Source organism: Oreochromis niloticus, linkage group LG1 (genome assembly GCF_001858045.2).
Source record: "Oreochromis niloticus isolate F11D_XX linkage group LG1, O_niloticus_UMD_NMBU, whole genome shotgun sequence".
NCBI classification, from domain to species: domain Eukaryota; kingdom Metazoa; phylum Chordata; class Actinopteri; order Cichliformes; family Cichlidae; genus Oreochromis; species Oreochromis niloticus.
The window spans coordinates 14,289,553-14,306,491 of record NC_031965.2 but is presented as its reverse complement, the minus strand read 5'-3'; positions in this window follow the sequence as shown (position 1 = coordinate 14,306,491).

Genomic DNA, 16,939 nt, shown 5'->3' with positions numbered 1-16,939 from the left:
GACTAGGCTGCTGCAGACCTCATGAGTCTGTATTTATATACGTACCTGTCTGTAGTTACTGTGAATTAAGACTGAGAATCACAGTATCTTTATGTTGATGTTCATTTCATTTATGCTACTGTAAGGAGTATTGGTTGTTTTGCATTGGAAAGAGGCCAGGCCGCTCACCATAATGCAGTGAGCCTAGCAAAAGCCTAGAGACTGTGTACAAACGTGTAACAATGTGCTATGTCTATATATTTGCAGTATATACAGTAAAAGTGGACTCACAGAAAATTAAAACAAAAACTACAGAATTTGAACAACTAACTAAAATAAAATAAAATAGAAGAAACAGTTGTAGTTGCCTCCACCAAGGAGGTTATGTTTTTGGTAGTATTTGCATGCATGTGTGCCATTCTGTTCTAAATAGCACTAAAAGTTTTGGCTAGATTGTGATAATGTCATGCTCTGTCTGCCTCTCCCCCTCCTTAGTAACAATCAGGAAATGATACTGGTACATGGGGATTTTAAATATCACATTATTTTGCATCCAAATATCACCTGTGATCTAACTTTTACATTTCACATCTGCCTTTCTTTCAAGTTGACCCCAAAATGTGTTATTTTTCACTACACTACAAACTTAAAGTACTTAATCTAATGCTAGCAAGCCCTGACTAGCTCCCTTTCTAATTTTTCTGCTTTTTTCTATTTTGTTCACAGAATTATTCTTTAGAACTTTCAAATACATGGTTTTGTGTGATGAAGGAGTACACTAGCAGTTTACAATAATGACAGTGGATGAAGTAAGACACTTATTGTAATAAGCTGCAACAGCTTCCTCCACTGTGAACTCATTGGCCTCCTATCATATCAGACATTGTTTCACTGCCAGCTCAAAAATGAAACAGACTGAGTAAGATTCACTTTACTGTGAAATTTCACTCTGTGTGTCCAGTGTTACAACACTTGAACCGCAGCTTGATAGATTACAGTGAAAAACAAGAGAACTGCAATCACTTTCATAAATACTACAGGAAGGGATCCCAGGAGGAGCTGCTGGAGTTGGCGTGAATTCTACTGAGAGACAAATTGCAACATGTCCATCCATCTTAATCAAAAACGTCTTGTTCAGATCCTCTTTTTTTAAACTGGATTAGTTTTACAAGCTGTGTCTACAAATCTGTGTGTAGAAAAACCAAAATACAGAACGATAAAGTTATTTTTTTAACAGAATGAAGATGTCAAAATACAGATGACATGACAGGTAACGATCGCGTGAATAAGTAAAGTTAGGACCATAAAATAACGCGGCAGTCACCCATTTCCTATGAACTCTGGGAAAATTACATTTTGTTCGTTCTGACTCATTTTGATATGCGGAAATATTTCACAGCTATCGCACACAATAGACGGAATAAAATGGGCCGGATGGAGCGAACAGGCTGTAGGAACTAAGAGAGTAACACTGGAACAATATTCCCATTGTCATAAAAACAAGGAAAACCCCTTTGTTGGCGGAATGACGCAGAGGACTCCCTCCTGCTGTGAATGCACCTCTTCCCACACGGAAGCTCTCATTAACCCAAAATGCACCACTCTTCCTGCTGGTTGGTAATTGTGACTGGGATAAAAGCTCACTGTGGAAACTCTTCTTATTTTTGTGGAGACAAATGAGCGAGGTTTAATGATGACTGCAGAAACAAAGACTCAAGTGCAGTGAGGTAACTGACCTGTTCCTCTAACAAATTCTTTAAAAAGCTGCAGTAAAAAAAAGAAAATCTGTAAAAACAGACAATGTGCCTACTCGTAATGCACAGGAACATAACAGGAAGCTTTCTGCTGGACAAAATGGAGTGTACTGATTGGTATAGCAGGTCCCTGCAACACTGTAGAAAACAGCTGTCCGTAAAAACGCCCTTAATCTGTATGCTTTAGCACATTACGCTACATGAAGGCTCCCTGCAGACCTTACTTTGAAAAAAACAACAGCAATTGTCTTCTGGAAGCAGTACAATACTTCCCATGCACTGTCACAGCAAACACATCATCAGATTGACGTTATCTGTGTTGCTTTACATAACAGCAACCAGCTAAAAGCAGCTTCTGCTGTTTACCAAGTACAAAGCATGAAATGTAAGAATTTAAGCTCATCATGGACGACACTTATATAACCGTTTCTACTCTTAAGGACCAATCAGACACCCACACTCTTGTAAGAGGCTGTAGAGTGTTTGTGGGAGTGGTGGTAGTTTTCCAGCCCTCGGGCCCCATATTGTTCTGGGGCCTCTCGCACTAAACTTGCACGCCTGCTTTTGGGTCACTCCAGGGAAACTCACTCAGTGACTCAGTGATGACCTCAGACCCTCAGAATCAGTTATTTTTTATACATTAGCTTAACATGTTTATAACTTCACCATCGTGAGTTCCAAGTTAAAGGCCCTAAAAGTACAGTTAATACATTTAACTCGCACTCCAAGTGTCATTAAAGCCACTTTTTTTCTGTAACAGCTTTTGAGCATCAGTGTTTTAAGGTGTGCTAGGTTTTAATGGCAAAGTTTCTCCAGTTTACCTGTATTTTTATACCAGGATCATAACCTTGCAAGTGGAGAAACTAGATTAGTGTTTAGTCAAAAGAGCTTGGAAAGAAAAGCGTCTGGACTTGCTGAAGTTGCTTGAGATTAGTGTTTACGAGCTTTATATAATAGTTTGGACGCGTCACATCAATTAACAACTTTAGGCACTGAATATGTTTTTTTAAAAATCTGAGCATGCAGAAGGGGCCTGAATCACAGAGGGTCTCAGGATAAATCAGTTTGCAATTTGTTGCTTCATTGCTTGTTCAACTTGTGGCAATTTTCTTTTGGCAAAAATGTAAACTTTTAAGGGATCTGTTTGTTGATTTTGGCCCATGTCCTTGGTTAACTAGCAATGATTCATAGCATAAAGCTAAAATACTGCACTCCTTCTTCAAATATACTAAAGCTGTTGTAAAAAGTAATAATAATCTGCTCATTCTGAGGAGGTCAGATGGGAGCTCTTCTCAGATTTGATTGATTTCATAAAGAATGAGGCTACAGGGAGAAGAAAATCCAACTAATAATTTGCACCAGAGTTTAAAAACTCCGTCATTTGCTTATAAAAAAAATCACCTGTGAGATTTTCAACAAAAGATTTGCACCCAGAGAACTGCTGCCTACTGAGAGGCAGCAGTTGAATTACACCACCTTGGTTGAGGTACTAACCTTAAAGCACTCAGCTGTAAGGCCTTTTAGAGCTGGTAATATGACAGCTGACTGCCTTTCTTCTAACTTCTGTTTTTTGGGGGGAAAACAAAGGTCGAGAGAAAGTAGCAATAATTTTCAATTCAGTTTTATTTATATAGCGACAAATGACAGCGACAGTCACATCAAGGTAAAGCAAGCATTCAGGGTCACCTGATCCAGCTCTAACTGTATGCTTTGTGTCAAGTCTAAAAGCCCACTTAAACATGAACACATCCTTGTACACAGTTTACCAGAAGAGCAGAAGAGTTTACGGGTCAAGGATCTGGAACTGACTGAGAAGTCACTAACCACATCATCAGCATTCCTAAGCCTCCCACATGGAAGCACAGAGAGGACAACTGGGTCTGGAGCAGAGAAATCGAGATTATTTCATCATCAAAAGTGCAAAAGGAGCCGATCGCAATCTCCTGAATGTTTTCTATGGCCAGTAGTGACTTTACTGGGAGGCTGACTGAAATAATAACTTGTGTTGTGTGCTCACACTATGCCTCATGTCTGGAGGAGTTTACCCTCTGACCTTCAGCACTCATTTAATCAGAAATAAAGAGTAGTGACCTGAGAGAAAAGAGGTTTTAGAATAACAGGAAAGCTGACGCTGAAAATGTTATTGTTCTGATGGTATTTGGGTTACCTGAGTCACACTGTAAAAGGTTTATGCGACTTACATGAACGGTTCCTGCAGCTCTGCAGGGATTAACAGCACCTCCTGCACAGCAAATCCTCATTTTGCAATGTACCTCATACTCTACCACTTGTTGCTCTCTAAAAAAGTCCACTTGCTCACACATGTGCAGATTTAGGTGCTCTGAGAATGAGATAATTTCTGGTTAAAAGCCCTGGAAGGTCGTTTGAGTTTAAAGAAGGATTCGATTCACAGGCATTCCTGATATCCGGGGGTCCATGTGGTTTACATGCTGCCACTTTTCCTCAGTAAGGGATTTGTCTCTCAGGGATGGGTGGGTACTCAGTGTGACTCAGCTTGGAAGCTACCAAAAACAAAAAATGGTGTATATATAACAGTGTCTGAGTCACAGCACTCTTTAGCAAACTGTACATCTTAAATTATAAGAGCATGTAGCTGGAATTCTCTGACAGCACACGTGGATGGTATGATAATAAAGATTTTGCAATCAAAAAGTAGTGTTTGTAATTACTGTCTTAATGCCTGGGGGACAGCTCTCTGCATCATTGAACATATAAATATCTTCTTAAGGGTTAGAAGATCTGATCACCACTAAAGAATAAAGAGCCAACAAAAAATATATACATTTTAAAGCATTGAACAGTCACATTAAGGTTTGCCAGTTGTCCACTTGCTATTAGGAAGTGGAAGTGGAAGGGGTGTCAGTGGCCTGACGTTCCAGCATCTCAGCAGTGTACTCACTTCCATCTGGACCTCTACTCCACCACAGAATGGGGTACTATATGTGGTATATATGTAGCAGTTATATATGTAGCAGTTAAAAAAATGGTTGGATGGATGAGTGCAGTCACTCATCCATCCAACCATTTTTTTAACTGCTTTTCAAAATGAAGCCTATGCATAAGTTCAGTGAGGAAGATCTGTAGTCGCACATCTGTTTGTTTCCCAGGTGCTAATCTAAGTTTTACATCATTTCCACTTTCCCATGCTGTCAAGTTGATTGTGACATCACTGGTCTAGTCCAATCATCTATCTGCTAGCCTTCTGAGGCTCCATTCAATCCTCCATCTTCATCTCCACCACCAGCATCTAGACTCCGGTTTGGTCCTGCTCTAATCCCTGTCACCACTGGGTTCTCTTTTCCTGTGCTGGGCCATCCGAGTCTAACTGCCAGAGTTTTAGAGTTTTGGTTCCTGTATTGACTTCTTGTTTACTCTCGTAATTAGTTTTAGTTCCTATAATATTGCGTTTTCAGTTCCTGCTGTGGTGGTAATCTATATCTTCTCTTGCTTCTAGTGATTTTGTAGTTACTTCTTCAGTCTTGTGTCAGTGATAGTGATGTGTCATTTACGAATGAGCCAGCTCTAGCAGCAGTGTAGCAGCTCGACTCTCCCCAAGAGCAGACTCCTCTGGGGGAGAGTCGAATCTTCAACCGCTCTTGTTCAGCCCTGCCGAAAATTTCTGCTGCGTTCCAGATACCTCGGAACTCGGAAGTGACGTCACTACAGAGTTAGCATGTTCCAGAAAAAGTGAGGAAAAATGGGATTTGTTTTGGTCCTTAGAATGGCAAAGCCATCAGGTATCACTAGTATTACAGCATAATAGAGATGGCACGATACCACTTTTTTATGTCCGATACCGATACCGATATCATAAATTTGGATATCTGCCGATACCGCTATGAATCCGATATAGTGTGTTTTTTAATCAATAAAACTGTTTTTTTAATATCTTGCTGCATTTTGTATAAGTTCATCCTCAAGTTTAAATAAACAACAACACTAAAGCTATTCTGTTATACCTGTATGTAAAAAATACACTGCACCCAAAATATTTCATAGTTCAGCAATACTGATCAATCTAATAAACTTAAACCTGCACCATCCTCCCTATTCTGGTATTTTAAAGAGTACTTAGCAGAAATATTAAGCAACCTAACTAATAGGGTTGCAAACTCCCAGCAAAAAAAAAATAGGGAACCACCCCCCACCCTCCACCTCATGATGCTTAATCGATGTAATCAACTTTAATTTGATGCAGGGTGAAAAAAAATGCACAGAAATAAATTATTTTTCAAGATTAATTAAATAGATTCAACAGAATTGCAGAATTCACAGATCGTACCTTCCCAAAGGAAAAAGTAGTATAGCTTACTAGGTTATATTAGACCTAACAGTTACTATATACAGTAATGGACTTCTATGCATTTTACATCAGATTAAAACTTTGGGTGTAAGATTCAGATAATTATTTATTAAAAGCTAGACATTTTAAATGAGAATAAGAAAGAAAAGTATGTCTTTGTGCCCCCTTTTCCCTGTTCATGCCCTATCGGCCCCCCTGGCTAAACTTTGCTAGATCCGCCCCTGCACAGTTACCAGCCGTCAGCTAGAAAAGGATCCTGGTCTAGAAAGTAATATTAAATAAATTCTAACAACAGCTTATCAAGCTTAAACGTGCTGCTGTTGTTCCGCCGCTGGTTTCCTCTTTCTGGTGCAAAGTGGGCCAAAAACAAAGAAGAGAGACGGACTCGCAACAGAAAAGCCAATCAGCTGATCATTAATCAGTTTCATGATTGAAGTAGCAGCAGGAGAGGGAGAGAGAGAGGCAGTCGCTCCATATATGGGTTGTTAAGCTTAACATGGGAAGGCTTTACAAACATTCAGAGATGAACTTACACACTTGCTTTACTTCTCTCTGGGATAACTTTCTCGGAGATGAAATGCTGGTTTGGTAGCGAGGCTACAAATACACGCAGCCGCTCTATCACGTGACACATACTGCTCCGACATGCTACGGTTATGAGCCGAGTTACACCGTGTCGCAAGTTTTGTGAGGTGCTTTTTTGATATTTGATGGATCGGATTACATTTTTTATTTCTCACCGATATCCGATCCAGTAATTTACGTCAGTATCGGACCGATACCGATACGTAATATCGGATCGGTCCATCTCTACAGCATAATACTTTTTTTTGTGCTTAAAAGACACATTTGTGGATAGAGCCTGATCAGTGCTCCATGTATGGTTTATTTAGTGAATCAAAAATACAACAGTGGCAGTGCAGAAAAAAATAACTTTTTATTATTGTTTACATTTAGTGCCACCATCTTCAAATGCTAACTTGGGATATAATGGTCTGCTCCGATTTTTGGAGTGGGAAATCCAAGTTAAGAGGGCGTCCACCAAAGATTTTCAATTAGGACCTCAGAATTTTGACATCTGGCTTTTGGTAAGCAAAGGAGGTGCCTTATTTTAAGGGTCACAACATTCATCCAATTATATGCACAATGCACAGACAGACTAGGATCCATACCATGGATCCGAGTGAAAGAAGGAGGGGGCAGAATATCCAAAGACAGCTTGACAGGTCAGGTACACAGAACAATAGAGCGACGGGGATTTCCATTTAAATGGAAGCACGTTGACAAAATGAAGACTTCACTGCCTGCTATTCCTGTCAGCTGAGAACAGGAAACTAAGGCTACAATTTACAGATCAGATCAGATTTTGACAACAGAAGATCATAAAATTTTTGCCCGGTCTGATGAATCTCAGTATTTCAGAATTTGGTCAGAATTTGGTGTAAACAATATAAATCAGTTATGACCACAGCCTACACATTTTCTGATGGCTGTTTCCAGCAGGATAACATCCAACAGAGCACCTGTGGGATGTGGTGGAACAGGAGATTTGCATTAGGCTCCATTTTACCTTAAAGATCTCAAAGTACCATATCAACCAAGCAGAGCACTTTGCTCTCAGGCTGCTGGCTTGCTTGTGGTTTGGGAGACAGACATGCTCTCTGGTTTTAATATTAGGCTTAAAACTTTCCTTTATGATAAAACTTATAGTTAGGGCTGAATCAGGAGACCATGAATCCTCCCTTAGTTGTGCTGCAATAAGCCTAGGCTGCTGCAGGCTTTCCATAATGAAGTGTTTCTTGTTTACTCACCTTTTTCACTCAGTGAATCCAGGTTGTATTTGATTGAACCTTGATTAACACTGACAGGTATATGACTGAGTCACGATGAAAAGTCTTTTCATATGAGTTATTCTAAACGCATCTGTAACCTCTCACCAAAGCTCCTCAGGTGTCCTCCCCTCAAACTGCATCCTTCATGATTTAGTTGGAATCAAGTTTCAAAGTATATCAAACATCTTCTTCATCACATGAAACATGACTGGTATGAAATAATCCACTTGAAAATGAACTAGTCCAAAGCGGGAAACTATTGCAACAAAATCCAACTTTTGTCCCATACTTTCACATTTATATTACCTAGAAAGCTTACAGAGATTTTACAGATAGCAAGATGACAAGGCTGGAAAGGAGAAAGAGCATGAAACCTCAGCAAAGAAGGCAGATCAAAGCAATCTCAGGAGAGGGCAATATATTTAGAAAAATAAAACATTGAGCGGCTCCTTCTCGTGATTCCTTCGGCGTCTGTGCTGTCAGATGACGAGCGATTAAACTGCACCCATGACCAGCATTCCTGTTTCTGAAGGGTAAATACCACCCATCTTTTGCATTATGTGGACATAATGGATGTTTTGATCAAATTACCCTGTGATCTGATTACAAGCACTGGCCTTGTGAGTGAAAAAGACTTCAGTGGAGAGGAGAATTCAAGATAGTCTTTACCTACCGCATGAACCAAATTAAGTTTGCAAGGACATCAAATCATATCAAACCCAAAACCGAAGAACCAGAAACAGAAAACCACAACTCCTGAATGATGTCATACATGATTTGACATACCTCTCACAAGGATATGAGTCATTTTCCTATAAGCTAGAATATCACATGCCCTGCCAGATAACTGTGCTCACCCATAGTAACGGTGCAAAACTGAATGTGTCCCTTTAAAAAAAACAAAGCTGTTATTGGAAAAAAAAGAATCCCTTGCGTCACATTTGTGGCACGTCACATTTGTGGCACGTCACATTTCCCAGTTTGTTCTCCTTATTCTGTTTAGCTTATAGGCTGAAAGCATTATGAGGTGAGCCACACTCAAAATCCTGTGGAGGATGATCACTGCCCTCTATGGTCAAATCTCAAGAAACAACGAGTTTGCTGTGTTCAGAAATGTGCTCTGTTGCTTTGAATGTGGAAACAGGGCATGAGCCACTCCCATAAAATCTCAAATTTTATTATATGTATTATTTACAACAAAGTAACTCAAAGAGAATTTCTTTAAAGCTCATCAAACAAAGGTATAAATTACAGTTTTCACATTATTTAAAGGAGTACTGCACTGCACTGCATACTGTGCTGTAGAGAAGTCAGCTGAAAAGCATGCTATCTGTAGAGAGACCCTTGAGAGAACAAGAGAGAAAGAAGACTCATCCTGTTTGTAGTAATACACAGCTGTACTTCAGAACTGCGCAGTGTTAAGGTGTGGTTACAGGTATAAATAGGAGAGGCAGTAAGCACTGATTTTCAGCCTGGTGTTAAGAAACTCTTTAAAAAGTTTAGTGTGAAAATAAAGGTTTACATTTTGACTGCTAACAGCTATTTGGAAGCACAGCTTTGATGGGAGGATACCTGAGAGGGATGCCACAAAGGAAGCCAGGCTTTCTCTGTGTTAGTTGCCTCTATGAAACTGAAAACACCAGTCAGTTTTAACAGGTATGATATCGGTGTGACGCCCGGCTCTGCTTTAGGTTCTGTGCTCACATAAAAAGTTGTCTATGTAGATCATCAGTCATCCAGGTCATGGTAGTCTAAGAAAGAATGCCACTGGACTTCTGTAAGTTTCATAAAGACTCATCCATGAGGCTTTTTCAGTTCTAAACTAAAGAAGCCTCATGGCTGAGATGGAGAACTTCACTAAACCTAAAGAAGTCCAGCTATGATTCATGACTCTTGCACAAAGTGATGCCATCATGAGACAATCAGTCACAGACATTATCTGATGATGATGATGATACAAAGTTGACAAAAACCTATAAGTGAACGCAGTAAAATGCAACATGACTGCAAATTAGATGATTTTAATGCTGTTGGAATTTAATGTACAGAGCACTAAAAGAAACCTTTTTTTAAATAAGTTAATTGTTTTATTGCTGTGCTGCTGTTTATTTCTAAGGTGAACTGGAGACATTTAAATACAAACTGCTACTATGTGCCACAGTCTGATAAAAGAGATGTGGAAATCACTTGAGCTTGTAATGATGAATTTGATTGATTAAACAGCTATTGGTGTGTGCTCTGTGTTCTAGTAGCTGTAGTTCCAGCAGTGTATAAGAAAACAACATTCACATAGAAAATGTATCCCCTAACAGAGACTCTATGTGCATTACACTTAAAACATGCTTTAATAAAAAAAACTGTGAAATCTTTCCATTTCCAGATGATTATAAATGAAAACTGTCATTATAACTGGCTCCTGACCAGAGGGGTGCGCTGTGAAGTGAGAGTGGTGGGTTAGCAAGCTTAAAGTCAGAGTTTTCTGTGTCATACAAATGGCTTTTTCTTACCTGGTTAAATCATTGTGGTAATGATAACCTGTGTTCAGTATAAGTTACTGACATAAGAACCTGCTTCTGGTCAGGATCAAATTATTTTCTTGGTTTTAGTTTAAAATCATGTGGAAGCACCACACTGATTATTTCATTCACAGCATGCTTAAAGTGCAATACAGTGGTCCCTCGTTTATGGCGGGAGTTATGTTCTAAAACTAACCTGCGATAGGTGAAATCCGCAAAGTAGCCAGCTTTATTTGGTACAATTATTATAGATGTTTTAAGGCTGTAAAACCCTTCACTGCACACTTTATCTTTTCTCAGACAGGCATGAACATTTTCACACTTTTCTCTCGTGTTTAAATACTTTGAAAGTTATACCTTCATAGAAGAATAAGACCAGTATTATAGAATGAAACCAAAGATCAAACCCTGTTTTCAGGTCCAGAACATGGGAATATAGCAGCAGCGAGAGAATTCAACATTAATGAATCAATGGTACGGAAGTGGAGGAAGCAAGAAGAATGAGTTGAATAAAGTTTGACTTATCCTACTGCTTTGTTTCGCTTAATGCAGCTTATGGTCCAAAAAATACGGTAACGTCTACCTTCCTTTAGCATGTCCAGAAGAAGTTTTTGTGCGATGGTTAGCATCTTCCTCTGCCTTTTGGGTGCTACCGCAGGTGCCCTTGACGGTGCAAAACGTTTGGTCGACATTGTTGTGTTTGTTGGGGAGAAAACATACAAACATACAGTACAGCACTGCAGAGTCACACTGCTAGCGATCAAAGATGTATGTAAATTTGACAAGCTGAACGCATTCTGTAGTGTACAGGAGACACGGCATGGAGGAGATTTATTGACAATGGTCTACAGCCAATCAGGACACAGAACACAATGCGCTGTAAGAAAAAAAAAAGCATACAAAACTGCACAAACAAAATCCGCGAAACAGCGAGGCCGTGAGAGGTGAACCGCGTTATAGTGAGGGACCACTGTAAATGAAAACTGTCATTATAACTGGCTCCTGACCAGAGGGGTGCGCTGTGAAGTGAGAGTGGTGGGTTAGCAAACTATGTCGAGCTTAAAGTCAGAGTTTTCTGTGTCATGTTCTTAGTTTTAGTTTAAAATCATGTGGAAACACCACATTTTCACTGATTATTTAATTCACAGCATGCTTAAAGTGCAATATAGATTCTATAATGGTGGAATATGTTCTAGGCTTCGTGTACAATTTGTTAAGTCATAGCTGCCGGACTAAAACAACTGAATCAACCACCGCATTGCACTGACATACTTGTTCAGTCAATCATTTTTAATCCATTCCACTTTGATCTGATCCAAAAAAAACCACACAAAATGATTTCATGTCTCCTGTTTTTTGCCACATGGAGCAAAAATGTTTCATGTTTAAATGAAGCCAGTTTAAAGTTTCAGAGCTCTGATGTGCAGCTGCATCTCAGAAATAAACATGAGCACAGAGAGTGCCCTCAACAATAAAATTAATTTGAATTAACTTAAACTACTCTGTGCCACGTTAATGATTTTCTGCTGCACTGATGTCTTGTCTTATCTGTAAAAATGATGGATTTTTCTGCTATATTCTTTATAGTCTGATAACATCTTTGGCTGGAGTTGGTGGCGCTCATAGGGATCAATTTATGTAGAAGAAGAGTCACATGATCCATAAAATACCCATTTTCTTGTGAGCACACAGAGAGCCTGAAGCAGAGAACCTAGTTTAACAGAGAAAGATACCCTGACAGCTACACTTGAGGTTTTAGGTTTTGTTGAGCCAGCTTGTCCAAAGAAAGCCTGAGTGTGTTGAACTTCGTTTCTCATTTTACCCCTCAGGTTATGTATTCAGTATAAGTCACCACAGTGATTCAGCCAGGTAAAAAGGGAGCCACTTTCGGGATACAGAAAACTCTGACTGAAAGCTTGACAGAGCTCACTAAGCCGTTAATCTCACTTTGTAGCACATCTCTCCAGATTATTTGTAGTTTGTGCTTTGCATTCTGCACAATTATTTGTTATTCTGTTGATTGAAAGTTGATGAAAGTTATGCACCAACTGATGCCAGTCAGCGTAAAAATAAAGGTTAATATCATAAAACACTGACACGATCAGTCAGTGTTAGAGTCTGAAAACAAATTACCATTTGAATCTTAGTTTATTGTGGTATTTCTTTCATTTATAGACAAAATCTGTCTGTCTGTCTGTCTGTCTGTCTGTTTGTTCCTTGTCCACAAACTCTTGCTGGATGATCAGAAGTTCAGCAACCACATTCTTAGCTATTTTATATATCATGATGTCATTGTGTTGCCTAGCAGCCACATTGCAATAGGCAAAAATGATCATTTTTTAAATTTATGCACCTATAGCACTTTATAAATTTATCCTTTTATTTTGATTTCACAACAATAACATCTCATCTATATTCACAAAAGCTGAATTATGCATACTGTACTATTACAGCATCATTGTGTTGTCTAGCAATCAACTAGCAGTAGGTTAAAATTACCCATTTTTAACATTAAAAAAAACATCTTTTTACTATTTTCAGTGTGATTAAATCTTTTTGCCAAAGCAAAAATAGGCCAAACAATACACCCACATGGTCACTAGTTTAACCTCCTAAGACTCGAACTCTTCCACGACATGCATTTTTAATTTCTCTTTGATATTTGGGCATATTGGGGCCCTATGAATGTAAAAACAAAGAATTACCAGATTTTTTTTTTTTTTTACCTTATTTTTGTTTTTAAGAAAAATGAGAGCCACACATGAGGATATTCATTTAAAATTTTGATAGAACAGTAGCAGTATAATGTCCTCGTAAGTGGATATCAGGCCCTAGTAGAGCAAAATTGAGTATTTTGGTCAAAAAAAACAAAAATGTGATGTCCACATATGTGGACGGCAGGTCCTAGGAGGTTAATATCTTATATTATATTTAATATAAGCTTTGAGGTGAGAAATAATAGCACCAGCATGTCTGTGAAAGTTCTCAGTCATCCAGGTCATCTTGGTCTAAGGAGCTTGGAAAGAAAAGCATCTGGACTTCTTTAAGTTGCTTGAAGACGTTTCACCTCTCATTCGAGAAGCTTCTTCAATTCTAGGGTCAAATGGTGGAGAGTCCCAGATTTAAGCTCTGTGGGAGTAACCCCCCCAGAGGGACCACTTGACCCTAGAACTGAAGAAGCTTCTCGGATGAGAGGTGAAACGTCTTCAAGCAACTTAAAGAAGTCCAGACGCTTTTCTTTCCATAGCACCAGCAGTTTTCCATTATAGTATCGCTTGATCACCATGTTGGATTAACAAGTTTAATTTTTAACCTTTTATGCTCATCCTTACTTTCTCTCATATATATCCTGTTACAGTGGTGGATGCATCATGATTATATATGAACCACTGATAGCGATGAGCAATATTTTCAAACTGCTTTTTTTCCTATTATTGGCTCTATGTGATGTCACTGAGAGCAGATATCCTTAATTTGGTCACCTTAGGAACACAGCAGCTCCACACTCTGTACTGTGGAAAGCTTTTGCTTGTGAGGGGTAACCAATCAGAAGAAAGCTGGCTTAAAGAGGGGGATACAGGAACTGGAATGGATGAACTGGGGAGCTGCACTAAAGCTCAGTATACAGCATATAAGACTGTGACTGGGAAACATGTAAAACTATTATTGCAATGTCCAAGAAAAGGGGATATAGGGCCCCTTTAAATTACTTACAGGCAGGATCCCATCAACCCAGCTGTCTCTACACAGTTGATTTTCCCAGTGTCGACATTAAAGTGCATGAGAGCGAGTTCACTATAGTTTGCTTTCAGTATGTGGAATGTTCACCATGATTTCAGGGCCAGCAGGCTGCAACCACTTTAGGAATAAAGTTGCTCTATTGGCATTGCTTTTCAAACACAATAATTGTGGTTTTTCTGAAAGCAAAGACTCCAAACAGGAAATTAGAAGTCTTCATCAGAAAATAACTACGGGAATGCACTTGGTGTGAAAAGTGGAGATCTCTATTAGCGGCAGCTGAGCGAGCCAGTGGTTATCATCTTTTATAAGAAGGAATTATAAATTATGTTTCAAATCTTCTTGCCAACAGTCACATTATCTCCCTTTTGGCTTTGCCTTGAGTTTTACATGTGTCTTAAACTCACCCCCAAGATTTCACAGCGAATAATTTCTCAAAGAACCTCTGTGGTTATCTCATTTTGCCAAACAGCTGTTTCGTGGCCACGAGGGACGAATGAGAGAAGAGGTCCAGGAAGGGAGAGATTTTTCAAACTCGAGAGGCTCGGAGACGGGAAAATACAAAGAGGGTACAGAGCAAACAGAAAGAGACACGAGGACATGAAGGGACAGAATTCCGACGTGCGAGTCTGTCCACACTTGCTTGATTGTGTCTGCGGCCAGAAGCGAGAGGAGGACAGTGGGAGGAATAAAACAATTAATATGAACAGTACTCTGGGGAATGTTCGTTTCCTTGACAACAGCGGGCACAGCCAAACAAACGGGCCCTTTCATAACCATTCAAAACAAACAGAAACTTTATTAGCAACCTAGCATTAGTTTTTTTTTTTTTTAAAAAGAGGCGTCCCTTTCTGTCATCCTGGAGACTGAATTCATACATTTTGCCAAATTGAATTCAGCTCCCGTGCTCCTTATTTCAAGTCATTTAATGTGGATTTGCACAGTTTCGAAAATGTAGTCTTGCATTCATGTGAAAGTGTGAGAAACAAGCCGAGCCTAGAAAGGCTATGGAGCTGATTAGAGGTAAGTGGGAGGAGGATGAGACCCTGACCCCGCTGTTCCAGATAGTGGTCCACAGAGAGCTAGAGGGAGGGAGGGAGACGTACAACAGAGTGAGAAACCAAAATGAAAAACCTGAACCATTGATCCATACAGTGAGGGGATTCTGTGTGTCCGTAATGCATTTCCCTGGCTTGGCCTGGATCTGGTCTGGAGTGATAGCCTTTTCTGTCTTAATGAGAAGAATCCGCATCAATAGTGCCCTAGGGGTCAAGTGAACGGTATGATAATGTGATTCTATGCCACAGTCACAAGATCTCAGACCACTGAAACTCCTACAGGGGAGGTTTGCACTGGTGTGTTAAACCGTGCTACCATCACCAAAGGAGGAATGCTGTTTTTAGAGTTTCAGACAGTTGGAAGATCGATGCCAACACCTGCTGAAGCTGATCTAATACCACATAGTTGCCCAACAACCTTTCTAAGACCCCCTTTTGGATTTTTTCCCCCCTTGAACTTGTTGCCTCGTTTGCATGTGTGTGCCTTTTCTTTGCAAATTTGTGTTGTTGGATGGGCGCGGTTATTGTTACTCAGAGAAGTTTTATGATGAGCCAGCCAGTACGCCCTGTTTCTTGGCAAAGGTGATGCGCTTTAATCAGCTGCAGGATATCTTCAACAATGGCTCAGCATTTTCTTTCCTTTCTTGCACTGAGTAAGAAGTGAACACAAACTGCAAAGCAAACATACTACTACAGTCAACAGCTGAACATATGGTAGCACGTGGTATAAGGTAAACCCTCAAAGCATAACCTGCTTTATTCTCACTTTTTTAAAACTCATTCAGACACAGTTTGCAAATCAAAGACATTCTGTATTCAATAAGCCCTAAAACTGTTGACTTGGAACATAAACTCACTGGGAAAGTGTTTATTGAGGTCACAGATCAAGTGAGCAGAATTTTTTTTTTTACCACAGGCTTCAGTACAATTCAATACAATCAGCCTTCTTTACTTTTCATTATAAACCTCCTAATTCAGAGCAAGAGGAAGAAGATGATGAAGAAGAAAAAGAGGACGAGTTTATATGGAACATAAAAGGTGAGGTTCTGAGGTCTTTTTTTTTTTTGTTCTCATTTTTTTGCCCCACAAACAGAAACTAACCACACTCTCATGACTAACACGAATGAGTTTTGACTGATTTTAATTACAAAGTCTATCTGTGAAGGCTCTACACAACAGGCAGGGATGGGTGGAGGTTTGCAAGCTGGTTAGAGAAGCACAAATCCCACCATTCACCCTCTAGTTATGTTCTTTCTTTCTCCAAGTCTTTCTGGTGGCTGTTGCTCCAAATGGAGTCATAACATGTAGCTTGCACATTCAGCATGGGTGGTTTAAATATCAAGCAGGCTTCCAACATTTGCATCAGGAGCCGTTTCTTCCCACTAGATTCATTCCTCTGAGTCATCACTGACAATGGAAGGAAGCTTATAAACATACAGTACATGTCAGTTTTTCACGGAGAAAAAAGAATAAAAAATCACAGCTGCAGGATGTGAAACGAGACTTTTATTGTGAAATAAACACCTTACCCCGAAGTTGGCTGTTGCCAAGAGTCACGAGATTGATCGCCGCAGTTCAACATGTCTGAGAGTTTGTTTAGGCAAAACACTGATATATGCGTGTTACATAGTTATCTAATGAGGCTTTTGACAAGTGTTCGCGGATGTACTTGAGTTTGATACAGGAAAGAAGAGAGAAGGAATCTGGTCATGTTGTCCCAGCTAAACAATGGATGTGG